Here is a 23,139-nt window from a genome sequence, read left to right as displayed (position 1 = left end):
TCTCCAACCTTTTATTTTCAGGCTGTAGGTGTCCTTCTGTCTAAAATGAGTCTCTTGTAGACAGCAAATAGATGGGTCCTGCTTTTTTATGCAGCCTGAAACCCTGCGCCTTTTGATGGGGTCATTAAGCCCGTTCACGTTCAGAGTTACTATTGAGAGATATGAGTTTAGTGTCATCACAATATCTATTCAGTCCTTGTTTTTGTGGATTGTTCCACTGGACTTCTTCTTAAAGGGGGAATTTTGAGAGTCCCCCTTAAAATTTCTTTCAGAGCTGGTTTGGAGGTCACATATTCTTTCAGTTGCTGCCTGGTTTGGAAGCTCCTTCCATTTTGAATGAGAGCCTTGCTGGATAAAGGATTCTTGGTTGCATGTTCTTGTCATTTAGGACCCTGAATATATCCTGCCAGCCCTTTCTGGCCTGCCAGGTCTCTGTGGAGAGGTCTGCTGTTACCCTAATACTCCTCCCCATAAAAGTCAGGGCTTACTTGTCTCTTGCTGCTTTAAGGATCTTCTCTTTATCTTTGGAATTTGCAAGCTTCACTATTAAATGTCGAGGTGTTGAAGGTTTTTTATTGATTTTAGGGGGGGATCTCTCTATTTCCTGGATTTGAATGCCTGTTTCCCTTCCCAGATTAGGAAACTTTTCAGCTAGAATTTGTTCAAATACATATTCTGGCCCTCTGTCCCTTTCGGCGCCCTCGGGAACCCCAATTAAACGTAGGTTTTTCTTCCTCAGGCTGTCGTTTATTTCCCTTAATCTATCTTCATGGTCTTTTAATTGTTTGTCTCTTTTACTTCAGTTTCCCTCTTTGCCATCAACGTGTCTTCTATGTCACTCACTCGTTCTTCCACCTCGTTATCCCTCGTCGTTAGGACTTCTAGTTTGGATTGCATCTCATTCAAGAGATTTTTAATTTCTGCCTGATTAGCTCTAAATTCTTCAGTTGAAGTCTCTTGAGTCCTTTATGCTTTTTTCTAGAGCCACCAGTAGCTGTATAATAGTGCTTCTGAATTGGCTTTCTGACATTGAATTGTAATCCAGATTTTGTAACTCTGTGTGAGAGAGGACTGTTTCTGATTCTTTCTTTTGAGGTGAGGTTTTCCTTCTAGTCATTTTGCTCAGTGCAGAGTGGCCAAAAGTAAGTTGTATTGGGAAAAGGAGAAAAAGAGAGGAGAGAAAGAAGGAAAGAAAAGAGAAAGAAAAAAAGGAAGAAAAAAAACGAAAAAAAAAAAAAGAAGAAAAAGAGAAAGAAAAAGAAAGGAGAAAAAAGGGGGGTGTGGGAAGGAAACAAATCAAAAAGCAAAACAAAACAAAACAAAAAAAAAAAAGAAAGAAAGAACCACCGGGGAGTATCTTCTGATTCTGTGTACTTTAAGTCCCTTGACTTCCCCTGGACCTTGTCCGTCCAGCTGGTCTTCTGGGGGAGGGGCCTGTTGTGCTGATTTTCAGGTGTTAGCAGTTGGGGGACCTGCTCTGCCCCTGCCTGGTGCAGGGCTCAGTGGGGGTTGTTAACCCCGTGAGGCCCCTGGAGGAACAACCGCAGTGGCGGGGCCAGCTCTGGAGCCCTGGATTCAGCCCCCGCAGGAACTCTGGAGCTCTCCGTCTGCAGGGCCTGGAGGCTCCGGGGTGGGGCCGCTGATCTGCTCAACTCGGGGCAGGAGCGTCCTCGCTGTCCTAGGCCCTCCCGGCCTCTGCCTGTCCCGGGAGGAAGCCAGACCCTGGGCTGTGTCCCGGTGCCCTGTGCTCCGGGGCCTGCGCTGTTGGATTCGCTCCCGGCAGCGCAGCCCCCTCCGCGGAGCCGCCGCCCGAGCCCTTCCGAGCTGCTCCGGGTCCGCCGTGCGCGCTGCAGCCCTTAGCGAGCTCGGCGCACTCTCCCGGGGCGCAGGTGTCTGTTACTGTCCCGGGGAGCCCGAGGGCATCCCCGCCCTCCTGGGTCCTGCTCCAACTCCCTGCGAGCCCCTTTCCGCCCGGGAAGGTCGGTGCAGCTCCTGCTCCTCCGGGACGGGGCTCTCCTGTCCTGGGGACACTCGCCCCGGCCTCAGCCCGGCTCCTCGCGGGGCCCCTCCCCCTTGGAGGCCTTTTGTTTCTTTATTTCTTTTTTCCCGTCTTTCTACCTTGGTAGAAGCGCAAACTCTTCTCACTGTAGCATTCCAGGTGTTCTCTCTTTAATTCTCAGGCCGAATTCATAGATTTTCAGGAAAATTTGAAGGTTTTCTAGGTAATTTGCCGGGGACAGGTGACTTGGGGACCCTACTCTTCCACCATCTTGACCCTCCCCTAAAATTTTTAGATCAAATTTTTTCACTCAGCCTAGAACATGGCATTTAATAGATACTCTGTAAATATTTGCTGACTTACTGAAACAGTGAATGAACAAATGGTTGAACTAATGCAACCTGTACTTCTTTAGAATGCCTGTAACATTTGCTGTGTGCTCTATCATCCTTTTGGCTTAGATTATGTATTACCCAGTCTTTTGTTAAGTACATGTTCACTATATGTGTCCTGACTTCTTGAACAGACACGTTCATTCAGATTCTTGGGAGTAATTGCCTTCCCTATCCTTCTTCCTTGTATTACTCCCAGGGCCCAACAAAGTCCTATACTAGCAGATATGCACTAGTAGTATTTGACTTTACATCTCATTTATAAATCTTAAGGATATATCAGCTAAATTTTCCTCTAAAGGGAATCGATGCATGTTATTTTGCAATCCCATATTCTTTGGGTTTTATTTATTTATTCATATTTTAAATCATGGCTCATATCTTGTGATTCAGAAACTAACACTAAACAGTGATCTTAATGGTCTGGTGAAATAGGGTTTAGTCAAGCCTCCTCAATTTTCAGATTTTTTTCAATTCAGTCATAAAATTCCTTCCCTGCTGAATCTCAATGGCCAAGGGTATCTTCACTTTGATATGTGTAATTTAATCAAGCTGCCCTAGCTATGTTAAACTAATCTATGTGTGGAACTGCAACTACTGATTGTACCAGAAGTTGGAGCATTTTTTTCTTTCTTTATTCACGATGGTATTTCCACCCTTAAACAAACAACAACCTTGCTGTCTTTTCTTCCCCTTTCTTAGGAAAACTTGCTCCCAGAGGGAAAAACAAAACAAAGAAACAGTCTCCACACACTGGCCAGCAGGGCAATTATGACAAAAGGGAAAAATGTATGTGTCAAACTGCACAGCCTCTGGGTTATCTAGTCTCTGTGAAGAGAAATTTACAGTTGGATTGGAGTGGGTGAATTTGCTGTATCACCCACAAAAGTATTTTTATTACCAACTTCCCAACAGACTTTTACTCACAACTCTGTCTTTATTACTCTGAATATTGGCACATTAAATCTTCTTAGGTTTAATGAAATAGAAATGAATGAATGATGAACACTTCTCTGTCACGTCTGAGCCCAACAGGGTTTTACATCTCATAAGTTAAAGCTGACTGCCACAGGCTACACTCATCAAATACAGATGAGACACATTGAATACAGATGTCATAGGCCAAAGGCTCAGTGTATTTATTAGTCTGAATGACTCTTTAATTTCCCTTTCTGGAATAAACTTCTCCAGGGATATGGCTTAGGCAATTTTCAGTCCCTTGTAACTTATTTTTAAAATCACCCAATATAGAATTTTCAGTACAGAATTCTCAAGGGTTTCACTATGAAAAGTATAGATTCCTCAGTTATAAACCAGTATTACTTTTCTAAGGCTACTGTAGTGAAGTACCGCAAACTGACTAGTTTAGACAACAGAAAATTATTTTCTCAGAGTTATGGAGGCCAGAAGTCCAAAATTAAGTTGTCAGCAAAGCCATGCTCCTTCTGAAGACTCTAGGGAAGATCAGTTCCAGACCTCTCTCCTAGCTTCTGGTAGTTCTCTGGCTTGGTGGCAGCGTAACTGTGATGTTTACAATCCTTTTATGGGTGTATCTCTGTGTCCAAATGTCCCCCTTTTTATAAGGACACTAAAGAGCTCATGTTAATTTGATCATCTGCAAAGAAATCAGGTCACATACACAGGTCCTGGTAATTAGAACTCCAACACATAAAAAAAAAAAAGAAAAAAGAACTCCAACACCTTTTTCAGAGACATAGTTCAACCCATAACAGCCTCATGCGGTCACTGCAGTAGATGCCCTTCTTTGAGGCAGAGCAACAAAAGTCAGCTTGAGTACCACAGGGATCCAGGCAACGTTGGTATTAAGAAGCCTCAGAAATGACAATAACTTTCATTCTTCTGAATCATAATTCATAGTTTTAGTTTGATCACATTTGGGTTTTTTTCTAAAAAGTAAGCAAAACTGTCTAGAATAGAGAAATGTTGACCCACAAATAACCATACAAACTAGCTTTTTCCATTTGTATCACTATGAGAAGAAAGATTTGGACATTTCCAGCTACATCTGAAGGTTATTGAATATTTTAGAAAATAAAATAAGCAGAAAAGATGTAAACTCTACTTGACATTATTTCTTTTTTTTTTTTTTAATTTTTATTTCAGTTAATTTCAGTGTGAAATGTTTTTATCTTTTGCATTTTTTTTTAGATTTTTTCTAGATTTATTTATTTATTTATTTATTTTTTATTTTTTTAATTTATTTTTTATTGGTGTTCAATTTACTAACATACAGAATAACCCCCAGTGCCCGTCACCCATTCACTCCCACCCCCTGCCCTCCTCCCCTTCTACCACCCCTGGTTCGTTTCCCATAGTTAGCAGTCTTTACGTTCTGTCTCCCTTTCTGATATTTCCCACACATTTCTTCTCCCTTCCCTTATTTTCCCTTTCACTATTATTTATATTCCCCAAATGAATGAGAACATATAATGTTTGTCCTTCTCCGACTGACTTACTTCACTCAGCATAATACCCTCCAGTTCCATCCACGTTGAAGCAAATGGTGGGTATTTGTCATTTCTAATAGCTGAGTAATATTCCATTGTATACATAAACCACATCTTCTTTATCCATTCATCTTTCGTTGGACACCGAGGCTCCTTCCACAGTTTGGCTATCGTGGCCATTGCTGCTATAAACATCGGGGTGCAGGTGTCCCGGCGTTTCACTGCATCTGTATCTTTGGGGTAAATCCCCAACAGTGCAATTGCTGGGTCGTAGGGCAGGTCTATTTTTAACTGTTTGAGGAACCTCCACACAGTTTTCCAGAGTGGCTGCACCAGTTCACATTCCCACCAACAGTGTATGAGGGTTCCCTTTTCTCCACATCCTCTCCAACATTTGTTGTTTCCTGTCTTGTTAATTTTCCCCATTCTCACTGGTGTGAGGTGGTATCTCATTGTGGTTTTGATTTGTATTTCCCTGATGGCAAGTGATGCAGAGCATTTTCTCATGTGCATGTTGGCCATGTCTATGTCTTCCTCTGTGAGATTTCTGTTCATGTCTTTTGCCCATTTCATGATTGGATTGTTTGTTTCTTTGGTGTTGAGTTTAAGAAGTTCTTTATAGATCTTGGAAACTAGCCCTTTATCTGATATGTCATTTGCAAATATCTTCTCCCATTCTGTAGGTTGTCTTTGAGTTTTGTTGACTGTATCCTTTGCTGTGCAAAAGCTTCTTATCTTGATGAAGTCCCAAGAGTTCATTTTTGCTTTTGTTTCTTTTGCCTTCGTGGATGTATCTTGTAAGAAGTTACTATGGCCGAGTTCAAAAAGGGTGTTGCCTGTGTTCTTCTCTAGGATTTTGATGGAATCTTGTCTCACATTTAGATCTTTCATCCATTTTGAGTTTATCTTTGTGTATGGTGAAAGAGAGTGGTCTAGTTTCATTCTTCTGCATGTGGATGTCCAATTTTCCCAGCACCATTTATTGAAGAGACTGTCTTTCTTCCAATGGATAGTCTTTCCTCCTTTATCGAATATTAGTTGCCCATAAAGTTCAGGGTCCACTTCTGGATTCTCTATTCTGTTCCATTGATCTATGTGTCTGTTTTTGTGCCAGTACCACACTGTCTTCATGACCACAGCTTTGTAGTACAACCTGAAATCTGGCATTGTGATGCCCCCAGATATGGTTTTCTTTTTTAAAATTCCCCTGGCTATTCGGGGTCTTTTCTGATTCCACACAAATCTTAAAATAATTTGTTCTAACTCTCTGAAGAAAGTCCATGGTATTTTGATAGGGATTGCATTAAACGTGTATATTGCCCTGGGTAACATTGACATTTTCACAATATTAATTCTGCCAATCCATGAGCATGGAATATTTTTCCATCTCTTTGTGTCTTCCTCAATTTCTTTCAGAAGTGTTCTATAGTTTTGAGGGTATAGATCCTTTACATCTTTGGTTAGGTTTATTCCTAGGTATCTTATGCTTTTGGGTACAATTGTAAATGGGATTGACTCCTTAATTTCTCTTTCTTCAGTCTCATTGTTAGTGTATAGAAATGCCACTGACTTCTGGGCATTGATTTTGTATCCTGCCACGCTACCGAATTGCTGTATGAGTTCTAGCAATCTTGGGGTGGAGACTTTTGGGTTTTCTATGTAGAGTATCATGTCATCGGCGAAGAGGGAGAGTTTGACTTCTTCTTTGCCAATTTGAATGCCTTTAATGTCTTTTTGTTGTCTGATTGCTGAGGCTAGGACTTCCAGTACTAAAAGCCCTTTAAGTTAACAGTCCTTAAAGTAATAAAGGACAACATTTTGAAAAATAGACTTTTGATGTTTTTACAAGCTTAACACTTAACATAGTGCAAGCTTTCTCTTTTGAAATATGCAGGTAGAACAATTTATTTTCTTTTTCATTTGAATTTTCTTTAGAACTTTGTATTCAATTTTAATGGCATATTGTGATTCAAGCCGTTTCTCAAGCTAAGTACATTTATTATAACAAATACAATATACAAAGTAATAACATTTTATTCTTCCCATGTGCCATACTTTGTCATAAATTCTTTGTGTGTATTAACTCACTTAATTCTCACTGCAACCCTGTGGATAAAGCACCATTGTTTATCAACATTTTACAGAAGAGGCACAGAGCTAACTTGGCTAGGGTCACATTACTACCAAAAAGTGGAACTGAAATATGAACTCAGAAAGTCTGGCTCTGGAGCCTGTGTTTTATAATATGAACTTCCAAATCTATAATTTTTAAATGTTAAAGTAAGCCAAATTACAAAAATTGAAATTCTTCTTTTAACTATCTTTTTGAAGTTATCTTAGATATTACTGCCACCTAGATGGAATTGTCCACTGAAACCAACATTATATTTTTTCATTCACAGTAAGTATAAGCTTTTCTTTCGTTTATCTTCACTGATTTTTGGTTTTGTTTTGTTTCTGGCTTTATGGTACTCTTACCTGGGTAGACCTGACTAAAAGAAGGCTGTTTTGGGGAACAAGATTGGTTACTCATGTAGTCCTCTGGGGTGTGTGTGTGTGTGTGTGTGTGTGTATAAAAGTTCAATCAGAGAAGCAGAAGCATGCACGCATCCACAAATGTATTACAAATAATTCCCTTGTGCGGTTGGTGGGGTGGTAGGCTGAGTAAGTTCAAGATCTTTAGGACTGGCTATTAGGAAAGGCAGAGCACAGAGCTGGAACTCACAGGCTCCAGTTGTAGCAGCTGGTCATAGGCAGAATTCTTTTTCTCAGAGAATTCTTAGCCCTACTATAAGGCCTTTCAGACAGATTGTCCAGGATAATCTCTCTGAGTTAAAGTCAACTGATCATAGATGTTAATTACATCTGCAAACTCTCTTCATAGCAACACCTACATTAGTGTTTAGTTAAATAGATGAGGACTATAATCTAAGGTTGACATGTCAACATACACACATTTTTACATATTTACATAAACATACACAATATATATTTGTATGTACATGTTTATAGAGAGAAAGAAATTACTTTTTCCATTTGGAATTAAGTTCGTGGACTGTATAATTAACAATACAAAAAGGCAGCTTTGGTCATGGTCAAGTGGAACTACTTCTTAATGAAACAAGGGCTTTTTTTTTTTTAAGTTTCCAAAGAGAAATTTTATCCAGAACTTAGTTTTCAAATAAAAGTATTCAGATGAAAAGGACTTAGTTGTGAATTCTTCTAAGAGAATTTTTTAAATTGCTAAGTTTCTCGTATAATTGTACTTACAAAATCTTTCCAGGAAAATATCCTATGATGCAAACAAATTTAAGTATTACCAGTTTATGGGATAGTCTGGACTTGGTGGGGCTCTGACAGAAAACAACTTTTCTTCCACATGGCTTTCCAAGCCATCTCTTTTGGACCTTCTATCTACATCCATGGGTGATATCTCAGGCAGATCTCCTAGGTTTTCCAGTCCTTTGCAATCCCATTTTCTGATATTAAGAAAGCCACTCCAACCTCATGACCTCTCACTTACTAGCTGCCTCCAGCAACCATGCATGGGAAAGAGAAAAGAAGTCTGAGGTGATTGGTGCTATTGTTACAGCAGATGTCCAGATGCCAGCTCTTCCTGTCATTAGATCCTTCAGAGACCTCTGATGCTATTCTCTTCCAAGTCACAGGCTGCACTTTCAGTCTGGCTTAGTTGACTTTCCCTTGCTTATGCTCTAAATAGCATAAGCTCCTATAGCTGGGGTTGCTTCCCCTCATCCTGTAATGCTCTAGGAAAGTGTCCTTTTAGGGTAGCTCTAGTCCAGCCAACTTCCATACGATCTACCTAGATCGTGGGAACATTCAGCATCTGGGGTAACATACCATTTCCAAGACAGCCCTCCATCCTTGCTTTGCCATTAGGGTAAACTATGGCCAGTCCTTGAGTGGTAGGTTCCTGCAGACAAGTGACAAGCACCAGACACTCCAAATTCAAAGACATAAGATTTGGTTCTCCAAAATCTTTCCAAGAGCATTCTCTTCCCACTTTCTCTTAAGCCCAGGAAGGAGTTTGCCTAGGTGTGATTCAATACAGATGGTGATCTCTTGGCCTCTTTCTTATAGACAATCTCCATACATGGTGCTCCTAAAGAATCAACTGTTTGGCTTGGGTAAGGATGATAAGCACAGACCTTCCTACCAAGCCTATAGCTTTCTTCCAAGAAGTCCACCCCTAGTACATCCCCTCCATCTCACCCCTTTCTTATCATTAAACTGGAGGTGAATGATAAGTCATAGAACCACTTTCACATCTCTTAGCAAGTCCTGCGTGGATAGTCTAGCATCACTCTTTAGAATGCATAGATATTTGACACCATTAACTTTTTCTTGGATCCTCAAGCAGGACTGTGAACTATGAGAAATTCTCATTTAATATCCATCTACAATTTAAAGAAACAATTGTATTTTGAATAATAAAAAATATTTCTTTACCATTAGTCTTTGGTGTATCAATACATATTGCATCTACAAGCATAGTTCTGAAGTAGAAACTCTTTTAATGACATTATGAGGAGAAACTTTTGTCTATTCTTTAGGAATGAAGTATGATCGTGCTCTGAGGATTTGTCATGTACTCTGGGCTTCTTGCGGACTGAATATCTGTGTCCTCTAAAATTCCTAGTTAAAGTCCTGAACCACAGTGTGGATATAATTGGAAATAGGGTCTCTAAAGAAGTAAAGTTAAATGAGGTTGTAAGAATGGGGCTCTGATCTGATAAGATTAGTGGCCTTAGCTTACTTGCTCTCTCCCAACCTGTGGGTACACAAGAAGAGGTCATATGAGTGTGCAGTGAGATGGTGACAACTCACAGACCATGAAAAGAAGATTCAGAATGAAAACTACCTTGCTGGCCCTTTGTCTTGGATTTCCTAGCCTCCAGAACTGTGAGAAATAAATTTCTATTATTTAAACTACCCCATTTATGGTATTTTGATATGGCAGTCTTGGAAAACTAAGGGCAATTCACAGCTCCAATTGTTCATTCATATTTCTTCTTAACAATTATGTTTCCTGGATTGCTAGATTAAGAGGTCTCCATCACTATAATAGATCTAATCCTAAAAGTTTACCCTATAAAGTCTTGATGACACATTGCCTATAAGGAAAAAATCTACATGTTACAGAAAGAGAATCAAATTGCAAAGACTCATTTCATAAGTAACTCACTTGTCATTTAATCCAAATTGCTAGAAGTATATGAGAAATTGAAGCATTAGGAAGGGTAGAATTAGGGCCTCTATTAGACACTGTGCACAATATTTGTGTGAATTGAAAAGGCAACCATTCTGTGAAATTTTTAAAAAGTTAATTTATTATTACACAACCAAACCCATGGCACATCATTTAGAAGAATAGAAATGTAGGCAGCTGCCTCCATTGGCATCATTATGTGACCCCAGCAAAGGATGAGTGGTTATCTCCTGTTGTCATTTCTCTCTATCAAAATTAGTCCCACTTACGGTTCATCATACTGGATGATGATTCTAAAAGATTCTGTCAAAAGAGAATCTCCTCTACTACTCTTGAAAATACTATTCATCCTTTCTAGTTACTCAATGCCAAATCAACTCTGGTTCAAGACCAAAGCTAATATTAGAAGAAAAAAAGTTTTCAAGTGTTTGTTTATTTTAAAAGAACAAAATCTACCCTAGGGAATAGTGGAAAGTGTAATCCTTCTCTCCACAGGGGTGTGGTAGTAGGTGTTATGTGAGGCCAGGCCTGAGAAAAGACAAGGGAAGGTTTTTTCCCATTTTCAGACTAGCCATCTGTGACTTAGAAATAAAAGTTAAAAAAAAAAGTCTTTAGGAATCTTTGACTTTCCTTTTGCCAGTATCTTTGAGAGTTCACTTTCTGTTCAAAATGTAAAAGGGACATAATTATTTCCATGTCTGACTAATATGCGCTTGTTTGTGAAGGGCTATAATTCTGTTACCCATGTGGATCATGGTCTTGATGTGTATTGAAAGTAAAAAATGAGAGCTGTTTTCATCCTGGCTCCTCTGCTGACTGAGTCACCATGTCCTTGGGCAAGTTATTTCCTCTCTGTGTACTCACTTTAAAAAACAGAGAGATAATAGTGTTTCTGACCTCCTAACATCACTGAGATATTGTCAGCATTAACAGGCAATAGACCCATATTTTTTAGTATAGGAACAAAATAGCTTAAATTTTAAAATATTTTCCCTTCAGTAGATTTATTTTGTACATGTTAAAATTCCAAAATGGATCACAGTGCTGATTTTGTGAGGCAAAGGGCCTCACAAAGGCAGTTATAGTTTACTTTGTGGGACAAATCATTGGAATCTTTTCAGTTTCCTTATGAAAAGGACAAAGACCAATGACATTTATTTATTTTGGAGACTTTTTTCAGAAAGTAACTTACCAAACAAATTTTTAAAATCATAGAATTAGTTAATAAGAAAAAAATTATCACATTATAGTAAAAATAACACTAAATTAATAGTTGGGGAGGATCCAGATTTTAGATCTTGATTACTAACCTTCTTAAGTCAACTTAGCTTCTCTAAACCTGTGTATTAGTGTGAGAAATGAGAGCAGATGATAATAGTTATCAGTTCTAAAGTACTAAATCTAACAAGATTAAAATGAAATATAATATGTGTAAGTTTCCCTTAAAATGATAAAACACTGTGCAAACACTAGGTTTTGTTGCTACTGCTGAGTCAATCAACCACTCTCTCTGGTCACCACAGCATCACCTCATCTACTTCAAGGACTGTGTGGTTACACCAATTTTCTTGGGCATAAAAACAGTGCCAGCATGTTCCACATAATTAGAGCTCCCACCCAGCCATTTTTCACTTTGACAGGGGAAAAAAAAGGAAGGAAGGGCTGTGTTCCATGGTTAGGCCAACCTTTGATTCAGATGTGAAATGAAAGCTTTGAAGCAGAGGTGATGGGTCTGTGCTGGCTAGGAAAATGAACTGTCTCCTTTCAAGGAGCCTTAAGTTCCCCTACTTCAGGGTGTGTCAGCATAGACACAAACAGACAGTCAATTTTCCATACAATAAGGTTTGGAGTATTGCCACTCTAGTGAAGGGCTGAGGAAAAGGTTTGTGGAATGAGGCTTTCAACATTTTCAAACATTAGATGGCAAGAAAGCATTTTTTTTCTGGATGATATCTGAGATCTCCTCCAACTCTGAAGTCCAATTAGTCTCTGAATCAGCAAATTATACAAAATTTAAGGAAAAACATGGAATCTCCTTGACTCCTCTGTCCCCTGTTTGAGACCCAAGCATTCTGAATCATCTCAGAAAATAACCTATATTTTCAACTTACCACAGTTTGTCAGCCTACCTTAGCCACTCCAGGCCATCCTTACAATTCTTCTTCATAGTGCGTTCCTTTCATTTGTACACTTAATGATCTCTTTTCTTATGTCATTGTCTGTTATTTCATGAGGACCTGTCTTTACAACAGACTGTGAAGTCTGTGTGTATAGGACTCATGCTCTGGCTTTTCATGTCACTTTGTAACCTTAATTCCCTGAGACTCATACTTGGTAGAGTCAACCATTCCAGGGTAGCTCTTTGCGTGTTTTTGCCTTCTTTTACTGGTCCCTGAACATCACTTCTCATGACTGACAGTCACACGTTTCCTTCTGGTGCTTTGCTCTACATTTCCTCTCTTCCTGACTATGCTTTATGTTTCCAGACATATAGGTAACATCCACAGACCATATACAGAAATGCCCTCTGGGAATTGAACCCTGAGATGCTGGCCATGGTGGGCCTACATACTACAGAAAGACTAAAAGTGTACTCAATGTGGAAAAAAATTGCAACAATCACCCCATGGTGAGGAATAAATATTGGTAATAGACATAGAAAGAAGGAAAAAAGAAACTATTTCTCAAAACTGAGTATCAAGTGACAACTGAGCATTATTTTAACAATGGGGTGATTCCAAGAGCATAGAAGATAGAACTTTTAGAAGCTGGGTTGATATGCCCAGGTGGCCCAGTGGTTGAGCATCTGCCTTTGACTCAGGTCCTGATCCCAGGATCCTGGTCCTGCCTCAGGCTCCCTGGATGGAGTCTGCTTCTCCCTCTGCCTGTGTCTCTGCCTCTTTCTGTGTTTCTCATGAATAAATAAATAAAATCTTTTAAAAAAAGAAGCTGTGGTTTTACTCCCCTGTTTTTGTCTTACCACTTTTTACATTTGCTTTATGCTGTTCAAAGTAGATCACCCAGGTCAAAGAGGGTAGGAGACTGAGAGAAAAGGAAAAGCAGAAAAGAAGGAAAGATCAGTCATTCTGATATGTTCAAAACACTATGTATATCTTTCTTTCCATTGGTGCCAGGAAAATGGCTGCTAAAATACTGTAAAAAGCTAATTATTTTAGTCCCTTAGATAGAATACAGTGGACTAATAGTTCAGCTTTAGTACCAGTTAGTGAGACAATTATGTAGGTGCCCTGAGCTAAGGACTAATTTAGCATGAGGATGTGATAGACTGATGACCCCAAATGTTCCCAACTTCTTGTTATTCTTGTCCTTTGCAATATACTTTTGCACATTTTCCCCTTATTAGGTGAGATCTACTTGTTCACCTCTTGAATCTGAGGTGACTTTGTGACTTGCTTTGGTCAATAAAACACCACAGAGTGATGGCATGCTAGTTCTAAGCATAGGCCGTGAGAGAGAGAGATTTTGAATGTTTTACCTCTCTCTCTTAGAATTGGCCTACCAGCATAAGAATAAAACTGGTATAGCCTTTTAGAAGAGAAAAAATACATAGCCCAGTCTTCTACCACATAACCCAAACTATCTGCTAACCACAAGAATGAGATCCTGCTGATATTCCTAACCATCCCAATAATATACAAAAGATACATTAGTGAACTTAGCAGAACTAAGTAGTGATCAGTTAGGGCCCAGGACTACCTATCTTGCCCATTCACTCATGAGCAATAATAAATGCAGTAAAAGAGAATACAGAGACTTTCATTCAATAATTTGGCCTGGCATTTTGCCTATGTACATAAATCTGAAAATATCCAGGAGCCTAAGCAAGTAACATTCAGAGTTCATACTTTTACCAGGGCTATTTGGAATCCAGAGTGGGTTGTTCCAAAAGCAGATTAAAAGTCCCAGAGAGCATTTTTAATAATAATCTTAGAAGCTAACAAATGCTTATTTCAAAGCCACCATCTTTTCTAATTTCTACAAACATGAGATGCCATTACCCTGCTTTCAGGAGCAGAAGCTAAGGGTAAGAGAAGGTAGGTAGGTACCAAGAGCTAAGATGGAAAACTTGGTTGTCTGATGCCAAAGCTCTGTTTATGAACATTGCACAATAGAGTCACACTGGGAAAATGGCAGTATTGTCACAGCTTGGTCCTTGGCAACCAAGGATCAAGGTGTAAGGCAACTGTCCTATACACAGTGGAAATGGGGTTTGGGGTAACTAGGCTTATTCAAAGTAAAAGGAGACAAGGGGGCAGCTGGAGAGAAGGCAGCTGTGAAACACCTGTCAGATGTTATTGCAACAATAAACAAGCCCAGAAAATTCTGCTTCCCTCCAGAGAATATTTGTCTCAATGGTGAAATAATGCAAAACTGGGCAAGAGTCAGTCATAACCCAAGAGGAGGGGGGACTCGGATCACAGAGACTTAGAAGATTGCTCTTTACTCTCTGCCTCTGACTCAACAATCCCAGAGGAGTAGCACTTGCTTGCTATCAGTTTTCCCAGTCATCTCAACAGACAACAGGAGAGGGGGGTAAAGCTGCAAAAATTCCCATTCCATTGTAAAGCTCCTAGATTTGGTTGGGGATTTCTCAGTCTCCCCTGTAAGCATGGAAAAATATATTTACCCATTCTCTAGATGTTTAACTTACCCAGTCCTCATGAAAATTACAATATTGATTACTCTAAATTATCCTGTTTTCAAGAATCAAATTATAAATTTATCCCTTAGTATAGAACTAATAACTAATTTTGCTCTTAACAGCAACTTTGAGATATGTATTAGGATTCCCATTTTACAGATAATTTAATTTAGAGAGGAGGTAAGCAACTTGCCAAAAATCACAAAGGTGAGCCCCAGTCATTGCCAACCTACATTGTCAACTGTCAGAACTCATGCTTTCAACTCTTGTCTATTGTCCACCATAGCTAGTATGCCAATAGAGCTTTCTTTTTTTTAGCATGCCAATAAATATTCTGCATGTGAGAGTCAAGGGTAAGACTCATTTTGAACTCTTGTCTATTTTCTCTTTAACTAACAACTTAGAAATGACACTGAAGACCAGAGTTGTTAACACTCTTAACAGGTCAGTTCTGTGCATCTTAAGAATTATTTCCCTTCCAACATTAACACATTTCCAGTTCCTTATGGCAAATTTCAACTCTGCTGAAATGCAATAGCAAAACCATCAGCCTTTTTCTGGTGTTTACAGTTTATTTTTCAAAATTAAAACTCAGGACACAGATTCCCATTTATGAATCAACCCACCAGTGTTTTTCTGAGCTAAATTGGAGATCTGGGATATGTCTTCATCCAGCCAACCTGCTGTTGTTTGGGACACAGGGACAAGGTAGGGTGCACTCAGCCAAAGGATGCAGCTTCAGGAGCAGTCAAGAGACTGAGCATGCTCTGTGGATTACTTTCTTACACTCAATTCTGTTATGGTGAGTTTCTATGTGTAGGATGCCTGGATGATAGGTGGAGGAATATGAATGCCAGATCTCCAGAAAACTCATCATTTTCTTATCATTTCCTTTTTTCCTATGTATTTTCACTTCCCGAAAGAGATAGAGAGTATATTTAAAGTTCAAGTTTCTATCCATCACACATCTCACGGCATATGACCATAGCATAGTGGACTAGGAAGGCATCCACATTCTCTATTTCAGTCTTCTCCAATGAATGGAGTCTACCTACTGCTTTCAGGGATTTATAACTTCTGCTCAAATATTTTCAGTGACAGACAATTTATTACACAGGACAGTCTAATTAATTATTTGAACCATTCAATTTACCAGTGTGACAGATATTAAAGTTTTTCTCTGTATGTCAGGCATTGCCCAGAGATGATAAAACATACCACTCTTAGGAAACTGACAGTCCAACATTAGAACCATAATAAGCCTCCCTTTAGCATCTAACCCTTATATTTTTGGTTCTCTCTTTTAAGGTGTCACAGGGTAAGTTCAGTTTCAGATACCCATCCCTGCTAAGTTATGATCCTTATGCCCCTGGGAGAAACTCAATGTGAAGATACTGTCAGTAAGATACATCTTCCTGACAGTGAATTGTAAAGACTTTCCTTCTGACAGGAGAGAATAGGAGAGTCATTTTTGACCAAGAAAAAGAAAAGAAGATCTACTAGAGCTGAAAATATTTATCTATGGTTAGACTTCATTGATTTGGCATCTGTGTTGAATGCGAAAAGAATAGGATTTGTTATTAGCACACCCCTAGGTGCTGATGACCAACACAGAATCTTCCATGACTTCTACTGACTACTTTCTATTTGATATTTCCTTTTCCTTTGCCTCTGTGATTGCTCCTTCTCAACTGGCATCATTGGCTTTTTCTACTATTTGGATACTGTAAAAGTTAGTATTCTCCAGTGTATGAATTTCATCCCCATCTTTTCTTATACTACAAGTTCTCTCATGTGGCTCCCATGGCTTCCACCAAATCTGAAAGTTGACAGCTCCACTCTTCAATTTGTATCTGCAGCCCTCATTTCTCTCCTGGCTTCTACAACTATATTGCCAATTTCCTAATCCACTGTATTTCTTTTAGGCACATCAAGTTATTCCCTTTTCCTGTCCCCTTTTCAATCTGGCAAGCTCATATTCATCTTTCAAAATTCAATCCAAATTTATATCTTCTGGGAGACTTTTTCTGACTCATCCAGGCAGTTATTAATGTCTTCCTATGCATTGGTGAATGCTCAAAAGTATTATGCATCAGACGTGAGACATGCTAGACATTGTGCTGAATAATGAATGTTCCACATTTAGGAGGATAGAAAGTCTGTACTCCATGGGGTATATAATCCAGAAGAGAAGACAGAGGTTGGACATGTAATTTAGGAACATTGACTATTATAAAGAAATAACGTGTTATGGTTATCTATACTGTGGATAAGGCTGTACAATAGCACATTCTATATCTGTGAAATGTCCTATAGATATCTACACAGTCTGATATGATAGCCATTAGCTACACATAACTAATGAATACATAGACATGCCTGATGCAAGTGAGAAATTAAAATTTTCAATTTATCTAATTTTAATTGATTTAAATTTAAATATCCAGCTAGCGGCATCTATATAAGACACATAGTTCTAGATGTTAAGGAAGTTTTCCCTGAAAGAATAACATTTATTACTCTTGGACCTGAAGGATGACTAGATCTGAAAGGCAATTGAGAGATGGAAAGAAAATTACAATATAGCACTGTAAAGGCCCCCGACTCACAAGTTCATGTTGTTAATCCCATACTCTGCCCCTTAGCTTTTGTAAATGTAAAATAGTGCCTGACACATAATTAGTGCTCAACATATATTATTTTTTTATTTCATTCTGGTTTATAGACTTCTTCATAAATTTTATTAAGTTATTTCTCCATTTGTATACTATTTGCCTCCATCAACTTCATAAGAGTGGGAACTATCTCATACTGTTTTCTATTCTGCTACAGTATCCTAAGAGTTGTATACAGGCAAATTCGCTCTCCATCGGAAACATGCTACATTTTAGGGGAATTAAACTTCAGTGAGGACATGTGTCAAGTGATGATCATCTCCACACACCAAGATTTTGAGCCTTACGGCTCTCAAGGTCAAAGCATGGAGTTTTAAGCTAATCAATTCTGAAAGCTTTCAGTTAGTGCTTAAACTAAGTCTTATGCCTCATGTCCTCTACAGTCTTGAATCCATCTGCAAGGCATTTGCGGTAAGAATTTTGCCTCTTACAAGAACTATGATCCCATTTCACATCCAGCTTCACATTGCTATCAAAAAGAAAGCATTCCCATCGGTTTTGTACCAGTACAATTTTACCTTGTTGCAGTATGCTTTTATATATGACATGGGAAAGGTGTGGGCAAAGGAAGTGCTATTTTGGGATGCATGCTTATCAACACATAGCAGGTGTACTATAAAGGCTGGAGGAGATGTTTTTAACTAGTGAATTCCTGAGAGTACCTGCCAAAGCCAATAATGCAAGTGGCTTGGCAATCTGAGCAACTAACTCCACAACCTCACCCCCAAACCTAAAGAGGGGTTCAGACTATTTTTAAATTGTGAAAGCCATCCAGATATCTGTATAAAGTATGAGGAGCTATGGACAGATGAGAAAAAAATGGTTACAGAGAACTGAAAAAGGAAATTGTCAACAAACTGCAGATGAGAAAGAGAGAGAGACAGACAGACAGAAAATGACTAATAAGGCCATGGCAAGTTTCTTCTCACTACCAAGTCAGATTCTGCCAATTTATGGTCAAGAGAGACTTCTCACCAAATTTTATCCAGTGTTTAAGACCTAGTTCAAATCCCATTTGCCCCACAGATCTATGGTGGCCTCTTACTGCTGAAACCCCAGGATATTTGTCATTTTTTAAAAGATTTTATTTATTTATTCATGAGAGACACAGAGAAAGAGAGGCAGAAACACAGGCAGAGGGAGAAGCAGGCTCCACGCAGGGAGCCCAATGCGGGACTTGATCCTAGAATTCTGGGATCACACCCTGAGCCAAAGGCAGATGCTCAACCGCTGAGCCACTCAGGCATCCCGGATATTTGTCTTTAATTTGTAGGTTGGCACTTAATTATGTATTGTCTTATGTTATTCATTAAGATTTCATGTGCTTGGGTTTTATTTCCTCACCTAGAATATAAATTTCATAGGACTATGACATAACTATCCTGAATTCCCCATGTCCTAGCATGGAGCAGGGCCCTTCATGAAGCCCCTGATAAATATCTTCTGATTTATTCAATAATGTGCTAGAAGACACACCAAGTAGTGAGTCAAAAAAAAAAAAAAAAAAAAGGCAAGGGAATAAAGAAGAGCAGAGTGCAGGGCTGTGCCCTAATAAAAGCAGCTAAGCTTTCCTGAGATGACTCATACAACAGCAACGTCAACACTGATGAGCAGAAGTGGGGTAAATGGCTTGGACACTTGAACTCCGATGTTCTCTTACTATTGGCTGACATATGGATTACATCTTCCCCTGACAGTGTATAAAGGGCCAGGTTCTTTGGAAAAGAAACCTCTATTCCAATGTTAAGAAAAAGTCTATATAAAAGTGTTTCCCATTCCAGAGGCTTGTGAAAATTATTAATCAGGCGAATTGTCTGACCTATGGTCCCAGAATATTAAAACTGTTTACTTCTTCAAGGCCACGTTCTATCTACTCCCTCTTTCTACTATATAATCAACCTTTCCTTCTTTACTGGCTTCTCTTCAGCACATAAATATGTCCAAATATTTCAACATATCTTCAAGACACCTTATCTTGACCTTGCATTATTCCTGTAGCCATTACCCTACCTATCCTTTTCTTCAGAACCCAACTTCTATGGAGAAGGCTATCCTTGGTGATTCTAATTCCTTGCTTCCCATTTTTCCCATAGCACACTGTAAACTAGTGATTCTTGCCCTTAATTCTGAAAATTACTAGAAAGGTCACCTATAATATCTTAATGCACAATAATCATTTTTGTGTCTATTTTTTATTATGGCAAATATATGTAACATAAAATTTCTCATTTTAATCATGTTTAGCTGTACAATTTTATGGCATTAAGTACATTCACAGTAGCATGCAAGAATCACCATTATCCATTTCCAGAAGTTTTCATCATCACAAACAGAAATTCTGAAGGCATTACACTCCCATTCTCCTCTACTCTCAGCCCCTTCTTCTTCTACTTTATGTCATTATGAATTTGCCTATTCTAGATACCTCATTTAAGTAGAATCATACAATATTTGTTCTCTTCTGTCTGGCGTATTTCACTTTGCATGTTTTCAAGGTATATCCATGTCGTAGCACATTACCAGAATATCATTCCTTTTCAAGGCTGGATTATTCCGTGTTTATATATACATATATGCCAATATGCCACATCTTGTTTATCCACTCATCAGTTGAAAGACATTTGAGTTGTTTCCACCTTTTGGCTATTGTGACTAATACTGTTATGAACATTGGTATACAAGTATCTGTTCTGCTTTCAGTTGTTTGTATACCTACTCAGAAGTGTAACTTCTAAATCATAAGATGATAATCTATGTTAATTCTTAGGAAATACCAAATTGTCTTCCACAGCAGCTGCACTATTTTAATTCTCACCACCAATGCATATAAGTTCCAATTTCTCTCCATCCTTACTAACATGTGTTATTTTGGGGGTTGTTTTTTTTTTTCCTTTTGGGTTTTTTGTTTTGTTTTGTTTTTTGTTTTTGTTTTTGTTTTGTTTTTTGGATAGTAGCCATTCTAATATGTGTGAAGTGTTATCTTATTGTGGTTTTTGATTTGCATTTCCCTAATGATGAATGATGTGGAACATCCCTTCTTGTGCTTATTGGCCATTTGTATATCTTCTTTGGAAAAATACCTATTTGAGTCCTTTACCCATTTTTGAATTGTATTGTTCAGTTTTTTTGTTGTTGAAAATTGTGGTTGCAAGCAATGAAAGCATTTTGAAAACTTAAATTAAAAGTAATTTGTTGTAAGGATAAGAAGTAATTTGCATAATTTGAAGGAAAGTTGGAGAATTTAGTTTAAGAAGAAAGACTTGGATGGATTGCAGCACCAGGGTTGTAAGAAGTGAGGGGCAGTCTCCTGAGGGTCCAGCCACTTGAATGAATTGGCTGCCAATTGTTTCAGCAACGTGGTCAAAACGAAATTCCAGAAAGTGAGTATCATATTGGTCTGGCTGGGACACACACTATCCCCCGTTGTGACTGGCAGTCTAAACCTGGCTGTATCCAAAGGTTCACACCCCCAGGGCAAAATAAGAAACAATGAATAAGTGGATGTAAAATGACAAGTCTACTATACTCCTAATCTTTTACTTTAGCATAGACCTCTCTCATCAGCTCTTAACCTAAATATCTGATGACTGACATCTCTACTTAAAAATTGTTAGCACATATTGGTAATGCCTTGCTCATCTTAGTTGGGTAGAAGGTTCCCTTATAAATACCTCTCTTGCTGCATTTCTCACTCTGGACCAAAGATATATGTCAGTCTCTCTCTCCTTCATGAGACTGTTTCATATTTAGGTCTTTCATTCATTTTGAATTTATTTTTGTGTATGGTGCAAGAAGATGGTCTAGTTTCATTCTTCTGCATGTTGCTGTCCAATTTTCCCAACACTCTTTATTGAAGAGACTGCCTTTTTTTTTTCCATCGAATATTCTTTTCTGCTTTATCAAAGATTAGTTGACCCTAAAAGATAACTATTGATTCTAATGAAATTACTAAGAGTTTGGTAGATGTAAAGATGCTGTGGTAGGCAGAAAAAAAATGGTGGAATCTGTGAATATGTTACATTAGATAATAAAAAGGACTTTGCAGATGTGAAAAATTTGCATTTGATTCATTCAAGTGGCTGAACCTTAAAGTAAAAAGATTACCTTGGACTATCCAAGTGAGCCTAATCTAATCACATGAGTTCTTAAAGGTGGAGAAACTCATGGCTATGGTCAATAAGAAGGGGATGTGACTTAGAGAATAAGGATCAGAGAGAAGAAAGATCAGCAACATTGCTGGCTTTGAGAGGGGCCACAAGCCAAGGAAGATGGAGAACCCCTAGAAGCTGGAAAGGCAAATAAGAAAATTCTCCATAAACTTCCAGAAATGAATGCATCCCTGTCAAAACCTTGAGTTTAGATTTGTGAGATTCCTGTGGTACATATGACCCATAGAACTGTAAGATAATAAATATTATTGTTTTAAATCACTAAGTTTGTAGTAATTTGTTACAGAAACAATAGAAAACTAATATAGATGCTTAAAGTTAAAAGGATAACATGTTTGAGAAAAGAGTCATTTATTGTACAAATGCTTAGCAAACAAAATTTCATGTTGTACTTAATACACTGACTTTATATGATTTTTTTATAGGGATGACATACCCAAGATTGGCATTATGCATCTAGTTGTCCAGGAAAAAATTTTTAATGAAAATAAGTATAAAGTATGACCTCTACTTTGCTTCCAAAGACCAAATTTTTACACACTAGAAGATTACAAAACAGAATATAATCAAGGGCCAAATTATATATTATAGCAAAAACAAAGGGCTATAAATGTGATTATTTCATATATCAGATTTTTCAGAATAAGCTAAATTTCAGATATCCTGAATGACTATATATATATATATATATATATATATATATATATATGCCTTCCAGCGGCACTTTGGTGAGTGGGTCATGCCCACAGCATGAGGTGTTTGGGCATCCCAAACACTGCCCACTTCGCTAACGTGACACAGATCGAAGATGCTGTCTCCTTGTGGGCCAAGCTGAAACTGCAGAAGGCATCAGAGAGATGGCAGCCTGACACCAAGGAAGAATATGAAGACTCCAACAGGAAGGTGGTGAATAAGAAGACCTATGAGGACCTGAAGAGACAAGGACTGCTCTAGTGTTCAGGGATGTAGCTTAGCTTCTGGGCTTCCCCAGACTTACCTGAAACCTCCTTTATCTATTTCTCCCAACCAAATGCTCCTTAAAGACTCTCCTACTTAGTCTAGCGTGCGTCTTGTGAAAACCAAGGCATGCTGGCAGGTTGCAGGGCTGAGATGTGTTTTATCTTTGTTTTATATTAAAAGATTCTGTCAGAAAAAAAAAACAGTTATATATATATATATACATATATATATATATATAACTGTTAAAAGGGCTAGAAATTCTTCCATTTTAGATATAAAATTTACCTCTTGCTCTGGAAATGACAAATCATTTGTCAGACAACATGTTCAGCTTCCTATCATGATGATAGGAAGGTGAGAATGAAGTTTAATAGGACTGGTGATGTGTTAGAAGAGTACATGTGTATTTATCTGTGTGTATGTAGAAGAATAGAACTTGAGTGCAAATTAAAAATGATCTTTTAGAAAAGCAAATATACCTCCTTGCCTGAATTTTTTAAGGAAACAGTAAGCTTTAAATGACTATAAATGGAGAGTTGGCATGAAAAGGAAATACATAGTACAGTTTAGCAAATCAAAATAA

Source organism: Canis aureus, chromosome 7 (genome assembly GCF_053574225.1).
Source record: "Canis aureus isolate CA01 chromosome 7, VMU_Caureus_v.1.0, whole genome shotgun sequence".
Lineage (NCBI taxonomy): Eukaryota > Metazoa > Chordata > Mammalia > Carnivora > Canidae > Canis > Canis aureus.
The sequence above is the reverse complement of the archived record's forward strand: the minus strand, read 5'-3'. Positions refer to the sequence as shown.